Source organism: Hyla sarda, chromosome 5, assembly GCF_029499605.1.
Source record: "Hyla sarda isolate aHylSar1 chromosome 5, aHylSar1.hap1, whole genome shotgun sequence".
Taxonomy (NCBI): Eukaryota; Metazoa; Chordata; class Amphibia; order Anura; family Hylidae; genus Hyla; species Hyla sarda.
In genome coordinates this window covers 165093026-165118100 of record NC_079193.1, presented here as the reverse complement: position 1 = coordinate 165118100, position 25075 = coordinate 165093026, and positions in this window count along the sequence as shown.

Here is a 25075-nt window from a genome sequence, read left to right as displayed (position 1 = left end):
CGGGCATGCTGGTAGTTGTAGTTTTGCAACATCTGGAGGTCCGCAGGTTGAAGACCACTCTTCCCCTTTCCTTACCTGGCTGCGCTTTGGCTGTCTTGCGGGCTGCGGTCAGTGAAGCAGATGAGTGACGTCCTCTCCCGACTCCTCTGAGCGGCATCAGGGATGTCACTTTTCAGCGGCAACTACAGGAAATGAAAAGTGACATCACTGATGCAGCGCAGAGAAGCCGGCAGAGGACGTCACTCATCTGCTTCACTGACCGCAGCCCGCAAGTCCCCCCGCCTGACCTGACCTGCCAAAGCGCAGCCAGGTAAGGAAAAAAAAAACTATGAAAAGCAGGTAAAAGGGGGAATGATGAGGGAGGGGGGAGGTAGGAAAATTGAAAAGCAAAACTGTCACTTGTTTTCTCCCGCACTATCCACAGGTACTGGTGGATAGTGAGGGAGACGCTGATTAAAAGGTAGGGCAGATCCAGACAAGGCAGGGCTCATTTTAATCAGCGTCTCCTGCACTATCCACCAGTACCTGTGGATAATGCGGGAGAAAACAAGTGACAGTTTTCCAGAGCGGGGAGGAGACGCCACTGGTCACTGATTTAAAGTGGCCACGGCCGTGCTGCTAATAGGCGGCCGTGCTGCTGCGGCCACTTTAAATTAGTAACCAGAAGATTTATCGGCGTATAACACGCAGGCAGGCTTTTTGCTTTAAATTTAAGTTTTAAAAGTGCATGTTATACGCCGATAAATACGGTATATTCAGGGTACAGTGTGCGGCAGTATTATATTCAGAGTACAGTGTGTGGCAGGATTGTTTTAAGTAGATATGGTGTGGGACAGCATTAAATTCAGGGTACAGTGTGGGGCAGTATTATATTCAGTGGATACAGTGTGTGGCAGCATTATATTCAGTGGATACAGTGTGTGGCAGTATTATATTCAGGGTACAGTATGTGGCAGGATTATATTTAGTGGATACAGTGTATAGCAGTATTATATTCAGGGTACAGTGTATGGCAGTATTATATTCAGGGTACAGTATGTGGCAGTATTATATTCAGGGTACAGTGTGTGGCAGGATTATATTCAGTGGATACAGTGTATAGCAGTATTATATTCAGGGTACAGTGTATGGCAGGATTATATTCAGGGTACAGTGTGTGGCAGGATTATATTCAGTGGATACAGTGTGTGGTAGTATTATATTCAGGATACAGTGTGTGGCAGTATTATATTCAGGGTACAGTGTGTGGCAGGATTATATTCAGGGTACAGTGTGTGGCAGGATTATATTCAGGGTACAGTGTATGGCAGTATTATATTCAGGGTACAGTGTATGGCAGTATTATATTCAGGGTACAGTGTGTGGCAGTATTATATTCAGGGTACAGTGTTTGGCAGTATTATATTCAGGGTACAATGTATGGCAGTATTATATACAGGGCAAAGTGTATGACAGTATTATCTTCAGTGAATACAGTGTGTGGTAGTATTTTATTCAGGGTACAGTATGTGGCAGTATTATATTCAGGGTACAGTGTGTGGCAGGATTATATTTAGTGGATACAGTGTATAGCAGTATTATATTCAGGGTACAGTGTATGGCAGGATTATATTTAGTGGATACAGTATATAGCAGTATTATATTCAGGGTACAGTGTATGGCAGTATTATATTTAGGGTACAGTGTGTGGTAGGATTATATTTTGTGGATACAGTTTATAACAGTATTATATTCAGGGTACAGTGTGTGGCAGGATTATATTAAGTGGATACAGTGTATAGCCGTATTATATTGAGGGTACAGTGTATGGCAGTATTATATTCAGGGTACAGTGTGTGGCAGTATTATATTCAGTGGATACAGTGTGTGGCAGTATTATATTCAGGGTACAGTGTATGGCAGTATTATATTCAGGGTACAGTGTATGGCAGGATTATATTTTGTGGATACAGTGTATAGCAGTTTTATATTCAGGGTATAGTGTATGGCAGTATTATATTCAGGGTACAGTGTGTGGCAGTATTATATTCAGGGAACAGTGTATGGCAGTATTCAGGGTGCAGTGTGTGGCAGTATTATATTCAGGGTACAGTGTGTGGCAGTATTATATTCAGGGTACAGTGTATGGCAGCATTCAGGGTACAGTGTATGGCAGGATTATATTCAGGGTACAGTGTGTGACAGGATTATATTCAGGGTACAGTGTGAGGCAGTATTTTATTTACGGTACACTTTCTGGCAAGGTTATAATGATTACTGTCTTCATGCAGAGGATGAGGATCTGCTGACAAAGTGAGGAGCCAATGATATCACTCAAGTCAGAAGACGTCACTCAGGTCACTAATATCATTGTGTATTCTCCTGACTGCCCCATCAGAGCTGTAGTCCCTTGTAAGATCTGCAGTGATGATGGGTAAAACTGTGTCCAATCTGTGTCTCTCCAGCTGTTACAAAACTACAACTCCCATTGCCAGAGGCTCTCCAGAATGATGGGAGTTTTAGCTTTCCAACAGCTGGAGAACCACTTCAACCGAGGTGATCGGTGGGGGTCTCAGCATTCGGACCCCCACCAAAAAAATGGGCTGCTTATTATAAAATGCCTGGGCCCTGGGGGTGGGGGGGGGGGTCAGGGAGCCCCAAGGTAATTATTTTGCATCGGGGCCCTGTGGTTTCTAGCTACACCCCTGCGCACGGCCGCTGCGCATTGATACAGCATTGGGGGCAACGGTTAACAGCAGAAAGGGGCATACAACAACTATATAGTGGCAAATTGTGCCCCAGCCCATATAGTTGTGTGGTAGCCCTTGGGGGGTGTATGGTAGTTGGGGCGTTGTTTTGGTAGATGAGGGGTTAAGGTTAACCCTGTTGTTCGTGACGCCAGGCCGAGGGCTAGTATGCTGAGGTAATTCTCCGGCCTATCGCCGCCCTTCCCAGTAACGATAGGTGCATGCAAATAATAACTGAAGGTCCACAAGGTAGCTGAACTTGAACTTGGATAAACTTTACTCAAAGGCTTGCGGTACATCTAATGAACAGTAACAGTCTCATTCAAACAGTCTCCATACACTTCAGTGACTGACAGTTGTTGCGGACCTTGACTTTTGATATAGGTCTCAGAATTTAGGGTAATTTGTGAAGATCCGTCCGGATTTAGCGGATAGATACGGTCCGGTGATCTTGCAGAGTGCTTAGGGATTGATACACTCACAGTTTAGTAAAGATCAGCCGTCGCCGCAAGGCTCGGGCCTAACTCACTGATGACAGCAGCGCAGATACTTCTCTCACAACAGCCTACGAGGAAAGAGAGCTAACAATGGCCGCCGCTCCCTTATATGGGCAGGGGCGGGGTTGTTCTTATTGGTCCGAATATCTGTCACTTACTGTCACAAAGAATGATTGGTGCAATATGTCACAGGGACCTCCAAAGGTCCTCAAGCAAAAAACCATAGAGTTTACCATCACGTGACCTGCAGGTCCTGCTACGCTCCGTACAGGTAATTAACTATTTATATACATTTATACAATCCTTTATATATAAATCCTAAATAATTACTAGATAACTAATACCTAGATGATAGGTGACCAGGGGTGGACTAGACAATAAGGACCCGCACGTCCTAGGGACTCTGGCTATGGGGACCTATACACACAGGTACCGGATAGAATGCAGTACCGGGACAACACAAACCCCCTTACTTAAGATAAGTCGACCTCAACACCTGTCCCCTAAGACAGAGGGACTAAGATTGGAACAGGATGATCTATAAATTTGCTATACATTTTAAGTAAACATTGAACACATTTACATTCTCTGATACTCTTACTAGTATCTGGACTAGACAATAGAAATCTATCTAGACATTGGTGCTATCTAGACATAAATGCTATCTAGACATTAATGAAGCTATCTATCCTTTAGTTTCTAGCTTCTTAGACATTTTAGTAAACTTATTATACATTTTAAAGCTTACTAGACAATTAGGCAGCTATCTGACATGTAGTTTCTAGCTCCTGAGACATTTTATTAGCTCTCTACACATTTTTATGAGGCTAAACTAAACATTAATACAACTCTATATACCTTTAGTTTCAAGCTGACTAGACATTTTTATTATCTCACACATTTTATTCGCCAACAATAAGTTACCTGTTAGTACACGAAAGGTTATACTGGCTAGCCGGAAGCTAGGTCACAGTAAGGTTGGCTGCTAGGGTCTATCGGCTACACGCTACTTACCCCTAGAGCACTTTCAAAATAACCTAACTAAGTTACTTTAAGAATTACGTGTCTAATTCTATATTCGCAAGAGCACCTACTGGCCAGGCAGAGCATCTCACACACGCAAAGAAGGAGAAAAAGAAGTGTACCTAACAGTGGCAGGAATTGAGTATCAATATGCTACAATCCCTAAATTGTTTTCTAGAGTGAGATATTTACTTTGATGTATGTACTAGAGAAACTTGAGGTAGTACATTTAAGTCAGTAATCTAGATACTATGTGTGCAAGTACTATTTTGAGGGCAATCTTCCCTATTATTTTTGTTGAGACAGGTGCTAGCGATGGGCGACAGCAATAACACCACCCACGGAGAAGCCGGGGTGTCACCTGTTGAGTTACCTACTAAACACCTTTAGCATTCTATACATTTATATGTACAAGAATTATTTAAGTTTTTTTAGTGTTGAGTGTACACGTGCAGCACGTCGATATTTTCTGTGTACAGCTCTGACTCACTTTTTTATGTACATAGACATTAGACTATTTTTCTATGTACAACCCTTACCTATTTTTTATGTACACAGACACGAGGATACCTTCCTGTGTACAAGAACCATATACATATTTACTACACAATTTACACAATTATCAACACTCCAACATGGTTCAGGCGCATTCACCTGATAAGTGCAACATTTAGCATAAGAGTTCTTATGAAGCTGCTGGTATATACATAAAATAGACGTGTAAGGATCAGCAGTCCACCTACACTAGGAGTCCAATTAAGGGGAAATATACAAAGTGGCGTGTAAGAATCAGCAGTCCACCTACACTAAGAGTTCATGGAAGGGAAAGGTAAACACGGCTTTACCACAACTCAGCCGGGTACAGTCCTTAGCGAATCTCCTACTGGCTAGGAGTCTCTTGACTTAATAGTCAGGCACAAACTTAGTGGTTACATTGCTGAACTTTGAACTGGAACAATCTTAGCACAGTCCTGCTAGGCACAATTCTTGAACTTGGTTGCTGCAAAATAAAAGTGGTTAACACAAGAAACAATCTTACATTACTTTAAAGTCTCTTCAGAGAATATTCTTCTTTACCCTTGTTGTGCCTCTCCTGGTTCATCTGTACCTCCAAACATCAGGTGCAGGTATGGAATTGACATAGCTTTGCCACACCACATTGGTGAGGATGGAGTGGTGGAAAGCAGCATTAGAAGGGGACACAGTCTTTCTAGATGGGATCAAAGTTGGGTAATAGGGCTTGAGTACCATCTGCTAACTAGGATGGACCCATGACCCTTTCGTTGGTACCTCAGGAACAGGCGAACTCTCATGGCTCCGAGAGGGCCTAGGTACATATGTTGGTACCTTGGGGACAGACAAACTCTGGTGGCCGCAACTTTGGCCTACTTTCTTCATCCTGTGCAGAACTTGACTCTCGACGGTATGTAGAAGATGAAGAACTTGACTCTTTGCTGTATATAGAAAATGATGATCTTGGCTGTTGAGGCTCCTCCTCCTTGGGTACGCTGGTGGAGGCTTTAGGAGCGGACCATTTTGGCCTCAAGTTGAAGGGATCGGACTCCTAATCAGTTGACGGAAAATATTTGAAGGGAAGCTGTGTTGGGGCTTTTGGTCTGGTGACCGCTGCAGCCCATTCGTTACGAAGGCTCTAGACGGGGGTGTACTCCACAATTTCACCCACCTCCAAGGTGTAGAACTTCTTATGGAGATATGGCCTTTGCACTGCTCGCCGGTTTACGAAGATGGTCTGCCCAGTGTGGCAGTCAAGGAGTGTCCCATAACCTCTGACCTTGTCGAACTTGGCCACAGTTGCTCTTCTTCTTTCCTTCTCGAGGGTAATCCCATTTACGTATGTACAATGCCTCCATTTCTTTGGTATTTTCTTGATACCGCACTTTTTCTTCATAAGGCAAATGCACGTGCTTGGGGGCATAGAGTTCTTTGTGTCGGGCCTTTAGCTTTTCCATCCATTCGGCCAGCTCGGCTTCTTGACGGGCCCTTTCCCTTTCTGCAGTTGGGATTGGGGGGAGTGGCTTCCCAGGTAATAGTTGAAGTACTCTGTGCATGTACTCGATCAGCTCCGGCTCGTCTCCGAACACCCATTGCGGCAATTTTGGTGAGCACGGTCGTGCACTTGGCAAGCTTGATCGAGGTATGACCTCATGGCTGGAGGAGGAAGAATAGGCCGCCTCTGGCAGGGTACTCACAGCAGACTCCTCCGACAGGATCTCGGCCCACGAGCCCCAAGTTCTGTGGTGAGGGGACAATCTCACCGGTGATGCACCTCCAGGTATCCCTGCGCTCTCAGCTGGAGGTGTCTCTGGCCAATCGTCGTCATCATCAGGCAGTGGGGGAAGATTGCAGGCCCCCTCTTCGTCTAATGACAACCGCTGCAGACGGACAGCAAGTTCTTGGAAAAGTCGGGCTGCGACTGCCACAACTTTCCGCTTTTCCGGCGCCATTTTGCCAACTTCCCCATGTGGAACGCTGCTCTCCGCCATTTCTGTACTCTCTGGCTCTCCGTGCAGACTGAAGATGTCGCTGTTCGTGGCGTCTTTTATAGTGGGCTTCTCCAAAATGGCGCCCGGCAGGAAGGACGTTATGGGTGCAGCCCCGACTTCCGGTCCCTCCAGAGACAACTCCTGTATCTCTGAGTTCCCTTTCGGCTGCAACACTGCAACTTGGTGGCCACGCCCAGGGGCGGGGCATGGCGCAGCGCGGGCTTTCTTCGCGCGCTTTTCCGTCAGCAGTTCGGCTCCGCCTGTGCCGACCGGATCAAAGGATCGCTGCATGAACTCATTGCGCAGTTTACACATTTCAGTTGTAGATAAATCTTCGCCACCCCTCTTACTTTTCTCGTGGCCCCCTTGTATGGTACACCACGGACACCGCTCCCGTACACAGCAACACTGTTTACAGCACATGAATAAACTTTGTTTTCTGGGGGGGAGTACACCTTCACTAATGGCAACTGTAGTAGGCACACACCCAAATCCTGTTCGTGCAACGCCAAAAATGCTTTGTGATAGCCCTTGGGGGGTGTTTGGTAGTTGGGGTGTTGTTTCGGTAGATGAGGGGTTAAGGTTAACCCTGTTGTTCGTGACGCCAGGCTGAGGGCTAGTATGATGAGGTAATTCTCTGGCCTATCGCCGCCCTTCCCAGTAACGATAGGTGCATGCAAATAATAACTGAAGGTCCGCAAGGTAGCTGAACTTGAACTTGGTCACAGTTTAGTAAAGATCAGCCGTCGCCGCAAGGCTCGGGCCTAACTGATGACAGCAGCGCAGATCCTTCTCTCACAACAGCCCACAAGGAAAGAGAGCTAACAATGGCAGCCGCTCCCTTAGATGGGCAGGGGCGGCGTTGTTCTGATTGTTCAGAATATCTGTCACTCACTGTCACAAAGAATGATGGGTGCAATACGTCACAGGGACCTCCAAAGGTCCTCAAGCAAAAAACCATAGAGTTTACCTGATCACGTGACCCGCAGGTGCTGCTACGCTTCGTACAGGTAATTAACTATTTATATACATTTATACAATCCTTTATATATAAATCCTAAATAATTACTAGATAACTAATACCTAGATGAGAGGTGACCAGGGGTGGACTAGACAATAAGGACCCGCACATCCTAGGGACTTGTACACCTATGGGGACCTATACACACAGTTGTTGTAGGCCCCTCTTTGCTAAAAGTTTTCCCCCCATATTGTTGTAGGCCTCTCTGAGAGGGGCCCAGGCCTACCACAACTATAGGGGCAACTATTAACAGAGGGGCCTACGCAAACTATATGAAGCCCCCTATATAGTTTGGGTATGCCCTCTGTTAATAGTTGCTTCCATATAGTTTGGGTAGGCCCCTCTGTTAATAGTTGCTTCCATATAGTTTGGGTAGGCCTCTCTGTTAATAGTTGCTTCCATATAGTTTGGGTAGGCCCCTCTGTTAATAGTTGCTTCCATATAGTTTGAGTAGGCCCCTCTGTTAATAGTTGCTTCTAGGGATGTCCCGATACCATTTTTTTAAGACCGAGTACGAGTAACGATACTTTAATTCTAGTACTCGCCAATACCAAGTACGAGTACTTATATTTTAAAGGGAATCTGACACCAGGGTGACCCGGTTTCTGGCGCTGTTTACCGTATCATATGTGGGTCCTTGTTGTCAACAATGGAGGCGGCTGCTGTAGTATGAGCCAAGATTTCTCTCTTGTCCATTGGACAGAACAAGGAAATTGCATTGGCGGTGAGACCGATGACCACATGGTGAGCAGCTGTAGAAACCGGGTCACATGCACTATCTACCTATAAATTCAAGTTAGTGCAGGTGACTCTGCTGTAAGATTGCCTTTAATAGTAGGGAGTATCCCCCTTTAGACATTAGCAGGGCCCCCCCTTTAGACATTAGCAGGGCCCCCCTTTAGATGTTAGTAGCACCCCTCCCCCTTTAGACATTAGCAGGGGCCCCCCTTTAGACCGGAAAGGGGGCCCTGCTAATGTCTAAAGGGGGGCCCTGCTAATGTCTAAAGGGGGGCCCTGCTAATGTCTAGCAGGGCCCCCCTTTAGACATTAGCAGGGCCCCCCTTTAAACATTAGCAGGGTCCCCTTTAGACATTAGCAGGGCCCCCTTTAGACATTAGCAGGGCCCCCTGTAGACATTAGCAGGGCCCCCCTTTAGACATTAGCAGGGCCCCCTTTTGACAGCTAGCAGGGACCCCCCTTTAGACAGCAGGGCCCCCTTTTGACATTAGCAGGGCCCTCTCTAGACATTAGCAGGGCCCCCTGTAGACAGCTAGCAGGGACCCCCCTTTAGACAGATAGCAGGGACCCCTCCTTTAGACAGCTAGCAGGGACCCCCCTTTAGACAGCTAGCAGGGACCCCCCTTTAGACAGCTAGCAGCCCCCCCCCCCCTTTAGACAGCAGGGCCCCCTTTAGATATTAGTAGGGCCCCCCTGTAGACCGCAGCCCTCACCCTTGTAGACAGCTCACCTGCAGCTGTCCTCTGTCGGCTGCTGCTGATCTGCTGGTCCGTCCTCCCGTCGCATCATGGCGATCTATGGAGGAGCATGTGACATACACGTCACTCTGCTTCCTCCGTAGCGTTACGCTGGGCGCAGGGGAGGAGGAGTGACATGTGTGTCACATGCTCCTCCATAGATCGCAATGATGCAGGCGGGAGAACCGGTGTTAGTGAAGATTGGGACACAGAACGCTTCAAGACACAGTTTTCTTCACTACACCGGGCAGCGGAGCAGCAGCAGGTATCGGACATGGTATCGGGGACATTGAACGAATCCCCAATACCATGGAAATGGCCAGTATCGGGACATCCCTAGTTGCTTCCATATAGTTTGGGAAGGCCCCTCTTTAAAAGGAGTAGTCTGCTGAAAAATTACTTATCCCTTATCCAAGGATAAGGATAGGGGATAAGTTATAGATCGCAGGGGGGTCCAAGCGCTGGGACCCCCCTGCGATCTCCTGCACAGGCCCGGCAGTTTGCTGGAAGCTGACGTCTGTACCCGCAGGAAGCTGCAGCCGGCACATCCCCTCCATGTATCCTTACATGGAAGGGGGGGGCCAGGCCTAGAGCTGTGTGAGGGGCCCCGAAATTTCTGATGGCAGCCCTGCCCCTGGTATAGTACTGCCACACGCTGTATCCCTGGTATAGTACTGCCACATAATATATCCCTGGTATAGTACTGCCACACACTCTATCCCTGGTATAGTACTGCCACACACTATATCCCTGGTATAGTACTGGCACACACTATATCCGTGTTATAGTACTGCCACACACTATATCCCTGGTATAGTACTGCCACACGCTATATCCCTGGTATAGTACTGCGACACGCTATATCCCTGGTAGAGTACTGTCACACGCTGTGCCGCTGGTATAGTACTGCCACACGCTATATCCCTGGTATAGTACTACCACATGCTATATCCCTGGTATAGTACTGCCACACGCTATATCCCTGGTATAGTACTGCCACACGCTATATCCCTGATATAGTACTGCCACACGCTATATCCCTGATAGAGTACTGCCACACGCTGTGCCCTGGTATAGTACTGCCACACGCTACATCCCTGGTATAGTACTACCACATGCTATATCCCTGGTATAGTACTGCCACACGCTATATCCCTGGTATAGTACTGCCACACGCTATATCCCTGGTATAGTACTGCCACATGCTGTATCCCTGGTATAGTACTGCCACTCACTATATCCCTGGTAAAGTACTGCCACTCACTATATCCTTGGTATAGTACTGCCACAAACTATGTCCCTGGTATAGTACTGCCACACGCTGTATCCCTGGTATAGTACTGCCACACACTATATCCCTGGTATAGTACTGCCACACGCTATATCCCTGGTATAGTACTTCCACATGCTGTATCCCTGGTATAGTACTGCCACACACTATATCCCTGGTATAGTACTGTAGAGGTGAAGTCCGCATCAGTGGACAGATAAAGGTGCTCCAATCGGCGCTTCTCCCGTACTTACCAGGGGAAATCAGGATCAAATATGAACTACTCGGATTTACGAGTAATAGAGATGGCAAAATCAAATTTATTTAGGTAAAAGCGCTACAGGACTACTCGTTTTGAGGGGAGGGACCCCCTCTTCATCAGGTCCAATGATGCCTGATGATTGGACCTGGTGAAGAGGGGGTCCCTTCCCTCGAAACGCGTAGTCCTGTAGCGCTTTTACCTAAATAAATTTGATTTTGCCATCTCTATTACTCGTAAATCCGAGTAGTTCATATTTGATCCTGATTTCCCCTGGATAAGTACGGGAGAAGCACCAATTGGAGCACCTTTATCTGTCCACTGATGCGGACTTCACCTCTACTTGCTTCACCAACCTGAGATTCACTCCAGACGGGACCGCTCCTGGCTGCACCCCGGCTGACTGCCCCACGATCGGGCGATAGGCTCTGATTGTTGTTGTACTCTCAGTACAACACTACCAGGTGAGCAGACTACAAACCTCTGCTATTGTCTTAATTGCATCAGAATTCACGGCACATTGCTGCGCACCTTTTTCTGTTTTTTGTTTTTTTCTTGCTACACCTGGTATAGTACTGCCACAGGCTATATCCCTGTATAGTACTGCCACACACTATATCCCTGGTATAGTACTGCCACATGCTATATCCCTAGTATAGTACTGCCACATGCTATATCCTTGGTATAGTACTGCCACACACTATATCCCTGGTATAGTACTGCCACACGCTATATCCCTGTATAGTACTGCCACACACTATATCCCTGGTATAGTACTGCCACAGGCTATCTCACTGGCATAGTACTGCCACATGCTATATCCCTGGTATAGTACTGCCACACGCTATATCCCTGGTATAGTACTGCCACACGCTATATCCCTGGTATAGTACTGCCACATGCTATATCCTTGTTATAGTACTGTCACATGCTATGTCCCTGGTATATTACTGACACACAATATGCCCCCAAATATCATTTTAACAAACACTGTGCCATGTACCGCTCCCCAGAATAAATGATGCCTCTGTGCCCCCAGAATAAATGATGCTACGGTGCCCCCCAGAATAAATGATGCCACCGTGCATCACAGGAAAAGCACGGTTGGCCTCGCTCCGGCTGCGGCTATTAATTTGTATCGGTGTCTTAAGACACCTATACAAATGAATGAGAGGAGTTGAGTATCCCTGTGCTAGAAGATGCTGGGCATTGATGGTAGTGTAAGCGGGATCCTTAGGACACGCCCTTTTGTACTGTGACTGGCAGGCAGAAGTCAGGGTGCCCTTGGTGTTGTGGGTGCATCATACCGGACACAGGGAGGGGAGAAGAAGGTACAACGCGATTTTACTTAGTAACTTGTTTGTGGTACAAACACAGTTTTTAAACAGCCCCAAACTGGTGACATTGAAAGTGTTATTTTGTATGCATGCAGAGGAGAGGTTTTGCTGCTTTGTGTCAGTGAAGGAATTTGGTTGCATTAGCTTGAAATAAATGACTTTCGTTGGAGTTCTCCTTAAGGCTGGAATTCCACTTGTTTTTTTGGGGGGTTTTCGGAGTCCCGAATAAGTGAGGTACAGCAGGTAAAATAAGTATTGAACACACCACTATTTTCTCACTAAATATATTTCCAAAGGTGCTATTGACATAACATTTTCACAAGATGTTGATATCCATTTACAATCCATTTAATTCATATATGCAAAGAAACCAAAACAAATCATCTCAAATGTAGCATAATATGAAATGGCACAGGGAAAAAGTAATGAACACATGAAGAAAGGGAGGGACAAAGGGGCATGGAAAGCCAAGACAACAGCTGAAATCTATCAGTAATTAAAAAGCAATCCAGCCTGGGTCAGCGCAAATTAATATCAACAGATGGTCTACAAAAAGGTCTCATCTCATGATTGTTAAAAGCAAAGAGCTGTCTCAAGAACTTCCCAACCAAAGTGTAACAAAACATAACAACGACATTAGTTACAGGTGCATTTCGAAGCTTCTCAATGAAAGCACTGTTGGGGCTATAATACGGAAGTGGACAAACATTTCACAATAAACCTGAGGAGGGAGAAGAAAAATCAGAAGAGTTGTCCAAGAGCCGAAGGCTCTTGGACAACTCTTCTGATTTTTCTTCTCCCTCCTCACTTGTGGAGAGCGGCAAAAAGACCCGGAATTAGCAGGTACTGTTGTCTCAAGGAAACATATATTCACCGCTGTAGGTGAACATACGTTAGTTTGTTTTTTGTTTTTTAATTTAATTAATTGTTTAATTGTTCTAGCAAAATATATAAAATTCTAGTACCTGGAATACCCCTTTAACTTAGTGTTAATGATGTTGTTTTCATGGATGGAAGCTGTCAATAAAATGAGACTTTTCTAAACGTTCTTTGTAATGTTTTTAGAAGATCAACATTTTCTTAGCAAAACAAATGTATCCAGATTAAGACTGAAGGAACCTACTGTTCATGCCACTGAGCTCTTTTCTCCCTGTGAAAGCTGAGGACTAGCTGTTCCAGATACAGTCATGTACCCTGACTCTAATTGATCTCAGTATTGTACCGTACTCTGCTCTTATTTCCTAAACACTCATTTGCTACAATAATACAGAAGTTATTCCTGATGTCATGTTTTATGTCTCCAACGTTTTCTATGGAACAGAACGCTCCCACTAATTCTTAATATAAATAAAAATCTACAAATTGTACTTTCTGAAATGAATTCATTTTGTTAGTGATAGCATACTGTCATAATGCAGATTCCAGGTTCAACTCAAGGTTTACATATACAAAACAAAGTCCTGGATTTATACAACGTATGAAGGGGAAAACTGTCTAATTCTGCCCATAACAACCAATCACAGATAAGCTTTCAGAAGTTTACAAGCTCTAGTAAAATGACACCAGTTTTTCTTTCACATAGTTTTATAAATCTGTGTCAAAATGTAATAATCTTACAGTCCAAAGACATAAAAAGTGACATTGATGAATACACAGAAATCAGTCTATAGTATAAGTAAGGCGTTGTCCCACCAGTAAATATCATATTTATGCTACTGACCATGACAAATTGAACATTTTGCCATTTACATGCTGTGAAAAAATGATCCTTTATAGCAGCGGTTCTCAACTAGTAGACCACGGTCCAAGTCCGGACCGCAGCTGCCAGTCATCTGGACCGCCTGCCGGATCTCCCCTCACTCATTTGTATCCATGTCTCTAAGACACCGAAACAAATGAATAGCCGCGGCCTGGAGCAAGGGAACACTGTGCTCCTTGCCCGGCCACTCGGTTAGCGCTGCCTGCATCATCTGCTCTGGCCAGGCCTGACTAGGAGAGGCCAGAGCAGCGGAGCAGCGTGAGACCTGGGACAGCGAGACAAGCTCTCAGGTAAATATTTTTGCCCCCCTGTGACTCTCCAGTTATTACAGAACTACAACTCCCATCATGACCGTCTGTCTGTGTATGATGGGAGTTGTAGTTTGCAGCAGCTGAAGAGTCACAGTAGAACAGTTTAGGATCAATTACTGTGGGGGCACTGTGGCATTAATAATTGTGGGGGCATGGTGGCATCAATAATTGGGGGGGCATGGTGGCATCAATAATTGGGGGGGCACAGTAGCATCAATAAAATGGGGGCACAGTGGCATGAATAATTGTGGGGGCAAAGTGTCATGAATAATTGTGGGGGCATGGTGGCATCATTCATTGTGGGGGCACGGTGACATCATTAATTGTGGGGGCACGGTAAGATGAATAATTGTGGGGGCACGTTGGCATCATTCATTGTGGGGAAAGGGTGGCATCATTCATTGTGGTGGCATGGGGGCATCATTCATTGTGGGGGCACGGTGGCATCAGTCATTGTGGGGCACAGTGGAATCATTCATTGTGGAGGCACGGTGGCATCATTCATCGTGGGGGCATGGTGGCATCATTGTGGGGGCACGGTGACATCATTCATTGTGGGGGCACAGTAGCATGAATAATTGTGGGGGCGCTGTGGCATGAATAATTGTGGGGGCACGGTGGCATCATTCACTGCGGGGGCACAGTGGCATCATTCATTGTCGGGGCACAGTGGCATCATTCATTATTTTATGGTACAGTGTTTATCAAAATTATATTTGGGTACATAGTGTGCGGCAGTAATATACCAGGGATTTAGCGTGTGGCAGTAATATACCAGGTATACAGCGTGTGGCAGTAATATACCAGGTATACAGCGTGTGGCAGTAATATACCAGGGGTATAGCATGTGGCAGAAATATACCAGGGGCACAGCATGCGGCAGTAATATATTCAGGGCATAGCGTGTGACAGTAATATACCAAGGGCACAGCATATGGCAGTATTATATTCAGGGGCACAGCATGTGGCAGTATTATATTCAGGGGTACAGCATGTGGCAGTATTATATTCAGGGGTACAGCATGTGGCAGTATTATATTCAGGGGTACAGCATGTGGCAGTATTATATTCAGAGGGTACAGTGTATGGCTGTGTGGCAGTATTATATTCAGGCGTACAGCATGTGGCAGTATTATATTAAGGGGTACAGCATGTGGCAGTATTATATTCAGGGGTACAGCATGTGGCAGTATTATATTCAGGGGTACAGCATGTGGCAGTATTATATTCAGAGGGTACAGTGTATGGCTGTGTGGCAGTATTATATTCAGGCGTACAGCATGTGGCAGTATTATATTAAGGGGTACAGCATGTGGCAGTATTATATTCCGGGGTACATTTGTATCTTACCAAGATAAGATATTTACTTTACTAACGGGAAAGCTTGATACATAGAATAGTCATGGGTAGCCATTGTCTTGATATAGAGAGATCTGGCAGAATTGTAGAAGACTTCGCCCTGACTCTTGATAGCCCAGCTCCTCAGGTAGCTTCTAGGAGTGTCGAATAGTTGTGGAATAGTTTAGTAGAGTGTTTAAGAACTATGGCCGACATTTATCATTGTCTTTACACAGTTTTTTGTGTCTACAAAAGGCGCAAAAAAAGGAGCAAACAGGGTTTATTTGCACCTTTTTTGCGCCTTTTGGTTTACACATTTCTGTTGATTTTGAGTTGTAATCCACTGATTTTGGCAATGCACATGATATGGAAGGGTTTTATGAACTGCAGCTTTTTGTGAAAATGTGCAAAAAAGGCGCAAAGCCACTGAAAAGTCTCTAAAACTACAGCAGCCCAGACTTAGCTTAGCTTTTTGGTGTGTGTGAAGAGAGAAATTTCCGAAAATGTGACCTGCACAAAATGTATCAAATGCTCCGGATTATAGGGAAACTCTGGTACTAGAGATCTTATCCCCTATCCACAGGATAGGGAATAAGATGTCTGATCATGGGGGTCCGATCGCTAGGACCTCCACCATCTCCAGCCCCGCACCCAGGCCTTTTGAACATTAATATTCAGAACATCGGCTGTCCTAGGCTTCGGAGCGGCGGTGGTTGACACGCCCCCTTTATTTATGTCTATGGGAGAGATGGAGATGCAGTGTTCTTGGATGTCTGTATAGCCTATAGAGATACAGTCATGGCCGTAAATGTTGGCAACCCTGAAATTTTTCTAGAAAATTAAGTATTTTTCACAGAAAAGGATTGCAGTAACACATGTTTTGCTATACACATGGGGGAGATTTATCAAAACCTGTGGAGAGGCAAAGTTGCCCAAATGCCCATAGCAACCTATCAGATAGCTTCTTTCATTCTTAACAAGGCCTGTGAAAAATTAAAGAAGCAATCTGATTGGTTGCTATAGGCAACTGGGCAACTTTGCCTCTCCACAGGTTTTGATAAATCTCCCCGATGTTTATTCCCTTTGTGTGTATTCAAACTAAACCAAAAAAGTGAGGGAGGGAAAAAAGCTAATTGGACATAATGTCACACCAAACTCCAAAAATGGGCTGGACCAAATTATTGGCACCCTTTCAAAATTGTGGAAAAATAATTTGGCTTCAATCATTTGTTGATCCTTGCCTGGGGCAAGTAACAGGTGTGGGCAAATAAAAAGCACACCTGAAAGCAGATAAAAAGGAGAGAAGTTCACTGAGTCTCTGCATTGTGTGTCTGTGTGTGCCACACTAAGCATGGACAACAGAAAGAGGATAAGACAACTGTCTGAGGGCTTGAGAACCAAAATTGTGGAAAAATACCAACAATCTCAAGGTTACAAGCCCATCTCGGGAGATCTAGATTTTTCTTTGTCCACAGTGCGCAACATTATCAAGAAGTTTGCAACCCATGGCAATGTAGCTAATCTCCCTGGGCGTGGATGGAAGAAAAAATGTATGAAAGATGTCAACGCAGGATACTCCGGATGGCAGATAAGCAGCCCCAAACAAGTTCCAAAGATATTCAAGCTGTCCTGCAGGCTCAGGGATCATCAGTGTCAGCGCGAACTGTCTGTCAACATTTAAATGAAATGAAACGCTATGGCAGGAGACCCAGAAGGACCCCACTGCTGACACAGAGACATAAAAAAGCAAGACTACATTTTGCCAAAATGAACTTGAGTAAGCCACAATCCTTCTGGGAAAATGTCTTGTGGACAGATGAGACCAAGATAGAGCTTTTTGGTAAAGCACATCATTCTACTGTTTACCGAAAACGGAATGAGGCCTGCAAAGAAAATAACACAGTACCTACAGTGAAATATGGTGGAGGTTCAATATGTTTTGGGGTTGTTTTGCTGCCTCTGGCACTGGGTGCCTTGAATGTGTGCAAGGCATCATGAAATCTGAAGATTACCATCAGATTTTGGGTCGCACTGTACAGCCCAGTGTCATAAAGCTGGGTTTGCCAGCAGGATAATGACCCCAAAACATACGCCAAAAAGCACCCAGAAATGGATGGCAACAAAGCGATGGAGAGTTCTGAAGTGGCCAGCAATGAGTCTAGATCTAAATCCCATTGAACACCTGTGGAGAGATCTTAAAATTGCTGTTGGGAAAAGGCGCCCTTCCAATAAGAGACCTTCAGCGGTTTGGTCCAACATTCCGGCTGAGAGGTGTAAGAAGCTTATTGATGGTTATAGGAAGTGACTGATTTCAGTTATTTTTTTCATAAGGGTGGGCAACCAAATATTAAGTTAAGGGTGCCAATAATTTTGTCCAGCCAATTTTTGGAGTTTGGTGTGACATTATGTCCAATTTGCTTTTTTTCCTCCCTTTTTTGGTTTAGTTCCAATACCCACAAAGGTAATGAACATGTGTATAGCAAAACATGTGTTACTGCAATCCTTTTCTGTGAGAAATACTTAATTTTCTTGAAAAATTTCAGGGGTGCCAACATTTACGGCCATGACTGTATATGAAAGCGGCATGTTGACCACAGCTTCAGGCTGTGGTCAACAGTAATCTGGCATGGAGCGAAGATCACTCCGTGCATGTGGATTACAGGGGTCCTTGGCAGATCATGAGGGGTCCCAGCAGCTGGACCCCCCACAAACAGACCTAGTACCGACATTCTCCTTTAATGGTTCACTAAAAGGCACTATTGACTAGGAAATTACACTCATTACCAATCAAGTTAATCAAGAGTTAATGTTTTAAAAGTGAGTAACCCAATGTCTCCCATCCATCAGTTGTGGAGTATTAAATCATGGACAACAGATACATTTGACACCTTCTACTAATTAAAACCTAACTTTTCCCAGACAGACAACCAATTGGTCTTTCCAAACCTAAAAATGTATGAGTAGACTTGAGTCCCCAACACAGATGTGTAGTCTCGTTTATACAAACCCCTATTAATGTCCATATTTGTCAATGACAAAACTAGAATATGGATTGTTTATTCACCATCATGTCAACTGGTACTGTCTAGTTTCTGATCTCCAAGATCTCATAGTTCATTTGACTACCATTACATTTTTTATTCCCCTCAAAATATTTTTTGTTTTTATTATAAAAGTTCAAAAATTTAATTTTTAAGTGTATATTCAAACATGACATCAAATGTCCTGTTGGTTTGGTTAGGCTTAGCTTTAAGGAGTCACACAAATAGTATGTGTAATAAATACTTACAATTTCCATAAATAATAGAGCCGCACAGTTTGCTGTATTCATACAATTTCATTTAATTACATTGAATTGTATGGCCCTGAAGTATAAATTCTGCTACTGGCAGACTGCTTTATGTAAAATGTATGGCATCCATGGCTGCATGCATTGCTGACTGCAGATAATCTAGTAAACCTTACACAAAAATAACAAATATTTTGGTTATATTATTTCTCTTTTTCATCTTTGACACAAAAGAAACAGAAATAATGTAAAATGACTCCACCACAAGCTATATCTTTTGAATCATAACATCAATGTTAAACATGCTGTGTGCAATTTTAGATGCCGCAATAAATTATATTGGTTTCCTGTATAGATCTATATTTTGATATTTTCTATATTGTATAAAATTCAAGGGAATTTGGAGACACCTAGTGTACATATTAGTACACAATTTACATATTATACTGCTTGATATAAATATACATATATATATATATATATATACATAGTGAAAATTGTATCCTTACCGTAATTTTGCTTTCTTCAAGACAGAAGGCAGCACGGGGGTGATATTCCACGCCTCTTTTATTCCCAGTAGGACCGCCCACCTAAAAAAGAACTCAAATGGAGATTAGACAATTGGCAATAGACATACCTCATAAGTAGCCAACACACCTGCACGCGATTGTGTAAATGACTAGACTTTTTTCTGATTGCACAAAAATAAATGTATTGGGAGAGTATAAATGTGCTGCCTTCTGTCTTGAAGAAAGCAAAATTACGGTAAGTATACAATTTTCACTTTCTTCTACAACATCCGGCAACACAGAAGGGATGCTTGCTAGCAGCTAACAAAAAAAAAGGGGGGGGGTTCAATCTTGTAACGCAGCAGACAAAACCCCAGAACTGAAGGCTGGACTCTGTGCCTGGATGTCGAGCTGATAGTGGATGAAGTTGACCACGAGGCAGCATTGCAGATGTCATTCAGTGGCACTTGCGCTCTTTCGGCCCACGAAGTCGCTGCAGCACGAGTTGAATGGGCCTTCAAAGGAAAAGGTGGATCCAAACCTTCCAATCTGTAGGCTTTTATGATTGTGGATTTTAACCACCTTGCCAGTGTATCCTTTGCTGCATTACATCCCTTTCTTGGTCCTCCAAACTGTACGAATAGATTTTCGTCCTTACGGAAACTTTCTGCTCTGGTGAGATAACCTAACAGAGTGTTCTTCACATCCAGTGACTGAAGATTATCTTCTTCATCTTCAGGAGGACAAAAATTAGGCAAAAAAACGTCCCTGTTCACGTTGACCTCTGAAGCTCTGAGCAAAACTCCGCTCTGTGTGAACTTAATGTAAGGAGACTTGGAAGACAAGGCCTGTAATTCTCCAAGGCGCTTAGCAGAAGTGACTGCCACCATGAACAAGGCTTTGCAAGAAACCCACTTAATATCCGCTTCAGCCATTGGTTTGAAGGGTGCCCTTGTGAGACTCTTCAGGACTAGTGGTAAGTCCCAAGCGGCAACTGGAGTCTTGATTGTCGGTCTAAGGTTCTTTAGGGCTTTAAAGAATCTAGAGATCAAAGGCTGGTTGGCAAACCGACCATCTGTGAAGGAGTTAATAGCCGTTACATGAACTCTGAGTGTATTGGGCTTCAAATCCTTCAAGTAGCCGTCTTGTAAGAACCGCAGCACTAACGGAAGTGAGATTTCTGGATCTCCTTTCTCTAGCTTCCAAGATAAAAATTTTCTCCACAATCTTGAGTACAGCCGATTAGTAGATGGCTTGCGAGCTGACAGTAGAGTGTCTATGACCTCTTCAGACAGACCCCTGTCTCTAAACTTTCTCCTCTCAAATTCCACACAGTCAGATGTAGGCGATCTAGATGCTGATGGAAGAGACCTCTCTGGAGAAGTAGATCTTCATGTAGAGGCAACTTCCAGAAATTGCCCTCTGACAGGCGGAACAGGAGCGGGAACCAATCCCTGCGAGGCCAGAACGGGGCTATAAGTAGTACAGTCAGTTTATCCAGGATGATCTTGTTCAAGACACGGCTCATAAGAGGAAATGGTGGAAATAGGTATACATGAAGCCCCTTCCAGCTCATGGTCAGAGCATCCAGATGATCCAGTTGATCTTTCTTGTACAAGGAACAAAACTTTGCCAGCTTCTTGTTCTGTCTGGTGGCCATGAGGTCCCATTGGGGACATCCCCATCTCTGGATGATCTGCAAGAAATATTTTGGATTCAGCTCCTACTCGTTGGGCTTCAAGGTGTATCTGCTCAGAAAATCCGCTTGACAATTTAGCTCTCCCTTTATGTGGACCACCGACAGTGAGAAGAGATGATGTTCGGCCCAGTTCATCAGCATGCCACACTCGTTCTGCAGAGCCTGAGATCTTGTTCCACCTTGCTTCCGCAGGTAATGAACTGAGACTGAGTTGTCCGACTGGACTAGTACTGGAGTGTCCCTGACAAGGGGAGTAAAATGCATCACTGCTAACCTTATTGCAGCTCTTTCAGGTTTGATGAAAACAGTCTTTCTCTTGGAGACCAGGACCTCTGGATCCACTGACCGTTGCAATGCGCTCCCCAGCCGACCTTTGAGGCATCTGTTGTAATAAAAGACAGATCCTGTAGTCTGAAACAGTTGCCTCGAGATAAATTCTCCTTGTCTAACCACCAGCGAAGAGTTGATCGTGTGTGAGGTGACAGACATAGAGGGGCTGAAAGATTTTCTGGATGACGATCCCATTCTTGCAGGATTTCTGTCTGGAGATCTCTGATGTGGGCCTTGGCCCAAGATAATGCCTCTATGGCTGCCGTCATCAGTCCTAGAACCTTCATCGCTGTTCTGATCTGTATCACTGGAGTCTGAATCAGCTCTTTAACTGACTGGATAATCTTCAACTGTTTGTCTACTGGCAAGAAGACTCTCTCGGCTGACTAATCCAGGATTCAACCTAGGAACTTCTTCTGCCTTGCAGGAACTAGGTCTGACTTTGCTCTGTTGAGAAGAAAACCGCACTCTTGGAGGAAATCCAGTGTCATCTCAAGATGATGTAGCAGGAGATCTCGAGATGTTGCGATGAGCAGCCAGTCATCTAGATAGGGTACGATCTGGACTTCCTGAAGTCTCAGGGCTGCTACAATCACCACTGCCACCTTCGGGAATACCCTTGGAGATGAAGACAGGCCGAAGGGTTAGGCGCGGAATTGAAAATGTTTCACTTCTCCTTGATGGACGACTGCGAGTCTCAGGTATTTTCTTGACTCGAGGTTTATCGGGATGTGAAGATAAGCGTCCATAAGATCTAAGGTAATCATCCAGTCGTCCTTCTGAAGTAAATTGGTGGCTGACTTTACGTTGTCCATGCAGAATTTTTCTCTTCTTAACAAGCGATTTAGGTACCGCAAATCGATTATGAGCCTCCATTTGTCGCCCGACTTTGGGACAGGGAAGATCAGGGAGTATACGCCCTGGCCTATTTAATCGAGTGGAACCGGCTCCAGAACATCCTTCATCAAAAAATTTTGCAGGAGAGACTGAATGACCACATCGCTTCTGTTTAGGAGAAATTTCTCTGGCGGACACTCTAGGAAATTCAGGCTGTAACCGATGGAGATGATTTCCAAGACCCAACTGTCTGTTGTAATCTTCTGCCATGCTGCCTGATGTCTCAGCAGCCTGCCTCCTACGGTGTCCCGGGGCCTGGCGTCAGAATTCTGACTTGGGCTGTTTGGATTGCGTCTGCTTGCCCCTTCTGTTGTTGCTCTGGAAGCGACGACTGGATCTTCTCTCCTGAAAAGGCTTTTTCTTGTAAAAAGACTTCCTGACTCTGAATGAACGAAAAGACTTCTTCTTTTCTGTCAAGGGAAATTTCAGTTCTTTAGTCTCCTTGCCCGGAACTAAAATTTCCTCTAGTTGAGAGCCTATTAAAAAACCAGGCTGGAACGGGAGGGCACAAAAATTCATCTTTGAAGAAACTTCTCCTGGCCAGGGTCCCAAAAAAATAAGTCTTCTGGCGGAGTTTAGGATAGCAAGGTTCTTGGCACAGAACTTGGTTATATCCAGCGGAAAATCACAGAAGAACTCTGCCGCCGTCTTCAAAGGGGCAATTTCTTCAAGCAGCTCACTTCTAGGAACTCCTTCTTCTATGTCCCTGCCCAGTTGGCTGAGCCAGACTCTTAATGCCCGAGCAACCGGCACTGCAGATAAAGCTGCCTTAGCCATAGCAGCTGTATAGAAATAGGTCCGCTTCAAGAGAGTGTCTATCTTCTTGTCCAGCGGGTCCTTAAGAATGGAGGTATCATCAGCCGGAAGAAGCGTGCTCTTAGAGAGTTTAGCCACTGGTGTATCAACTTTGGCTGGATTTTCCCATGTTTCTGAGTCGGCCGGATCGAGTTTGTAAACAGAACGAAATCTGGAACCCAATTCTAATCCGTGTTACAGCTTGTTCCACTCCTTCTCCATAACCGTCTTTAATACGGGATGAGCTGGAAATGCATTTGACACCTTCCTGGGGAAATAGTATAAACTATTCTTGTCTTGGGCTGCAGACTTGTCTTTTGATGTCTCTACAATGTCCTTGACTGCAATGACAAGCTTGTCTGCAAACTCCTTTCTGAACAGGTAATAGTCTTCTGAGATGACATCTTCTGATTCAGATTCAGAACCACTAGAGGCGTCACTACTCACAGAAGGTGAAGGAGACCTTACAACCAGCTGCAGCTTCTCTTTTAGCTTACATTTTTTAACGGGCTGAGCCGAGGTAGAGCCTAAATTTTCTTTGAACCATGAAAAGAAACCCTTCGCCTCCTGAAGGAAATCGGAGGTCTCCTGGGGCTGTGAACACTTCTTACAGACAGTAGAACTGGCATTAGAAGGTAAAGGTTCAAGACAACTCACACCTAAGGACTTGCATTTAGTGGACTTCTTCCTTAGATGATGCTTGCAGGTATCACACAGGTCAACTCTCTGATCCTCAGGAAGGGGCTGTTCACAGGACATGCAGAGTCTGTGTCTAGATTTCGACTTTCTTTTCCTAAGTGCAGAAGGGCTCGACATCTGGAAAAAATGCGAACAGCGGGAGTAAGCATAACAGCGCTTTGACCATCACAGCGGTTCAATCTCAACGACAGACTCCCTCACTTTAAGTGGTACACTATACTAGGCTCCAGCATAATGTATAGTAAAGGATTAGTGTTACGCCGAGCGCTCCGGGTCCCCGCTCCTCCCCGGAGCGCTCGCAACATCCTCGCAATCGCAGCGCCCCGGTCAGACCTGCTGACCGGGTGCGCTGCGATACCTCTCCCAGCCGGGATGCGATTTGCGATGCGGGTGGCGCCTGCTCGCGATGCGCACCCCGGCTCCCGTACCTGACTCGCTCTCCGTCGGTCCTGTCCCGGCACGCGCGGCCCCGCTCCCTAGGGCGCGCGCGCGCCGGGTCTCTACGATTTAAAGGGCCACTGCGCCGCTGATTGGCGCAGTTGGCTTAATCAGTTCATTCACCTGTGCACTTCCCTATTTAACCTCACTTCCCCTTCCCTTCCTTGCCGGATCTTGTTGCCATCGTGCCAGTGAAAGCGTTCCCTTGTGTGTTCCTAGCCTGTGTTCCAGACCTCCTGCCGTTGCCCCTGACTACGATCCTTGCTGCCTGCCCCGACCTTCTGCTACGTCCGACCTTGCTCTTGTCTACTCCCTTGTACCGCGCCTATCTTCAGCAGTCAGAGAGGTTGAGCCGTTGCTAGTGGATACGACCTGGTTGCTACCGCCGCTGCAAGACCATCCCGCTTTGCGGCGGGCTCTGGTGAAAACCAGTAGCAGCTTAGAACCGGTCCACTAGCACGGTCCACGCCAATCCCTCTCTGGCACAGAGGATCCACCTCCTGCCAGCCGAATCGTGACAGTAGATCCGGCCATGGATCCCGCTGAAGTTCCACTGCCAGTTGTCGCCGACCTCACCACGGTGGTCGCCCAGCAGTCGCAACAGATAGCGCAACAAGGCCACCAGCTGTCTCAACTGACCGTGATGCTACAGCAGCTACTACCACAGCTTCAGCAATCATCTCCTCCGCCAGCTCCTGCACCTCCTCCGCAGCGAGTGGCCGCTTCCGGCCTACGACTTTCCTTGCCGGATAAATTTGATGGGGACTCCAAGTTTTGCCGTGGCTTTCTTTCACAATGTTCCCTGCACTTGGAGATGATGTCGGACCAGTTTCCTACTGAAAAGTCTAAGGTGGCTTTCGTAGTCAGCCTTCTGTCTGGGAAAGCTCTGTCATGGGCCA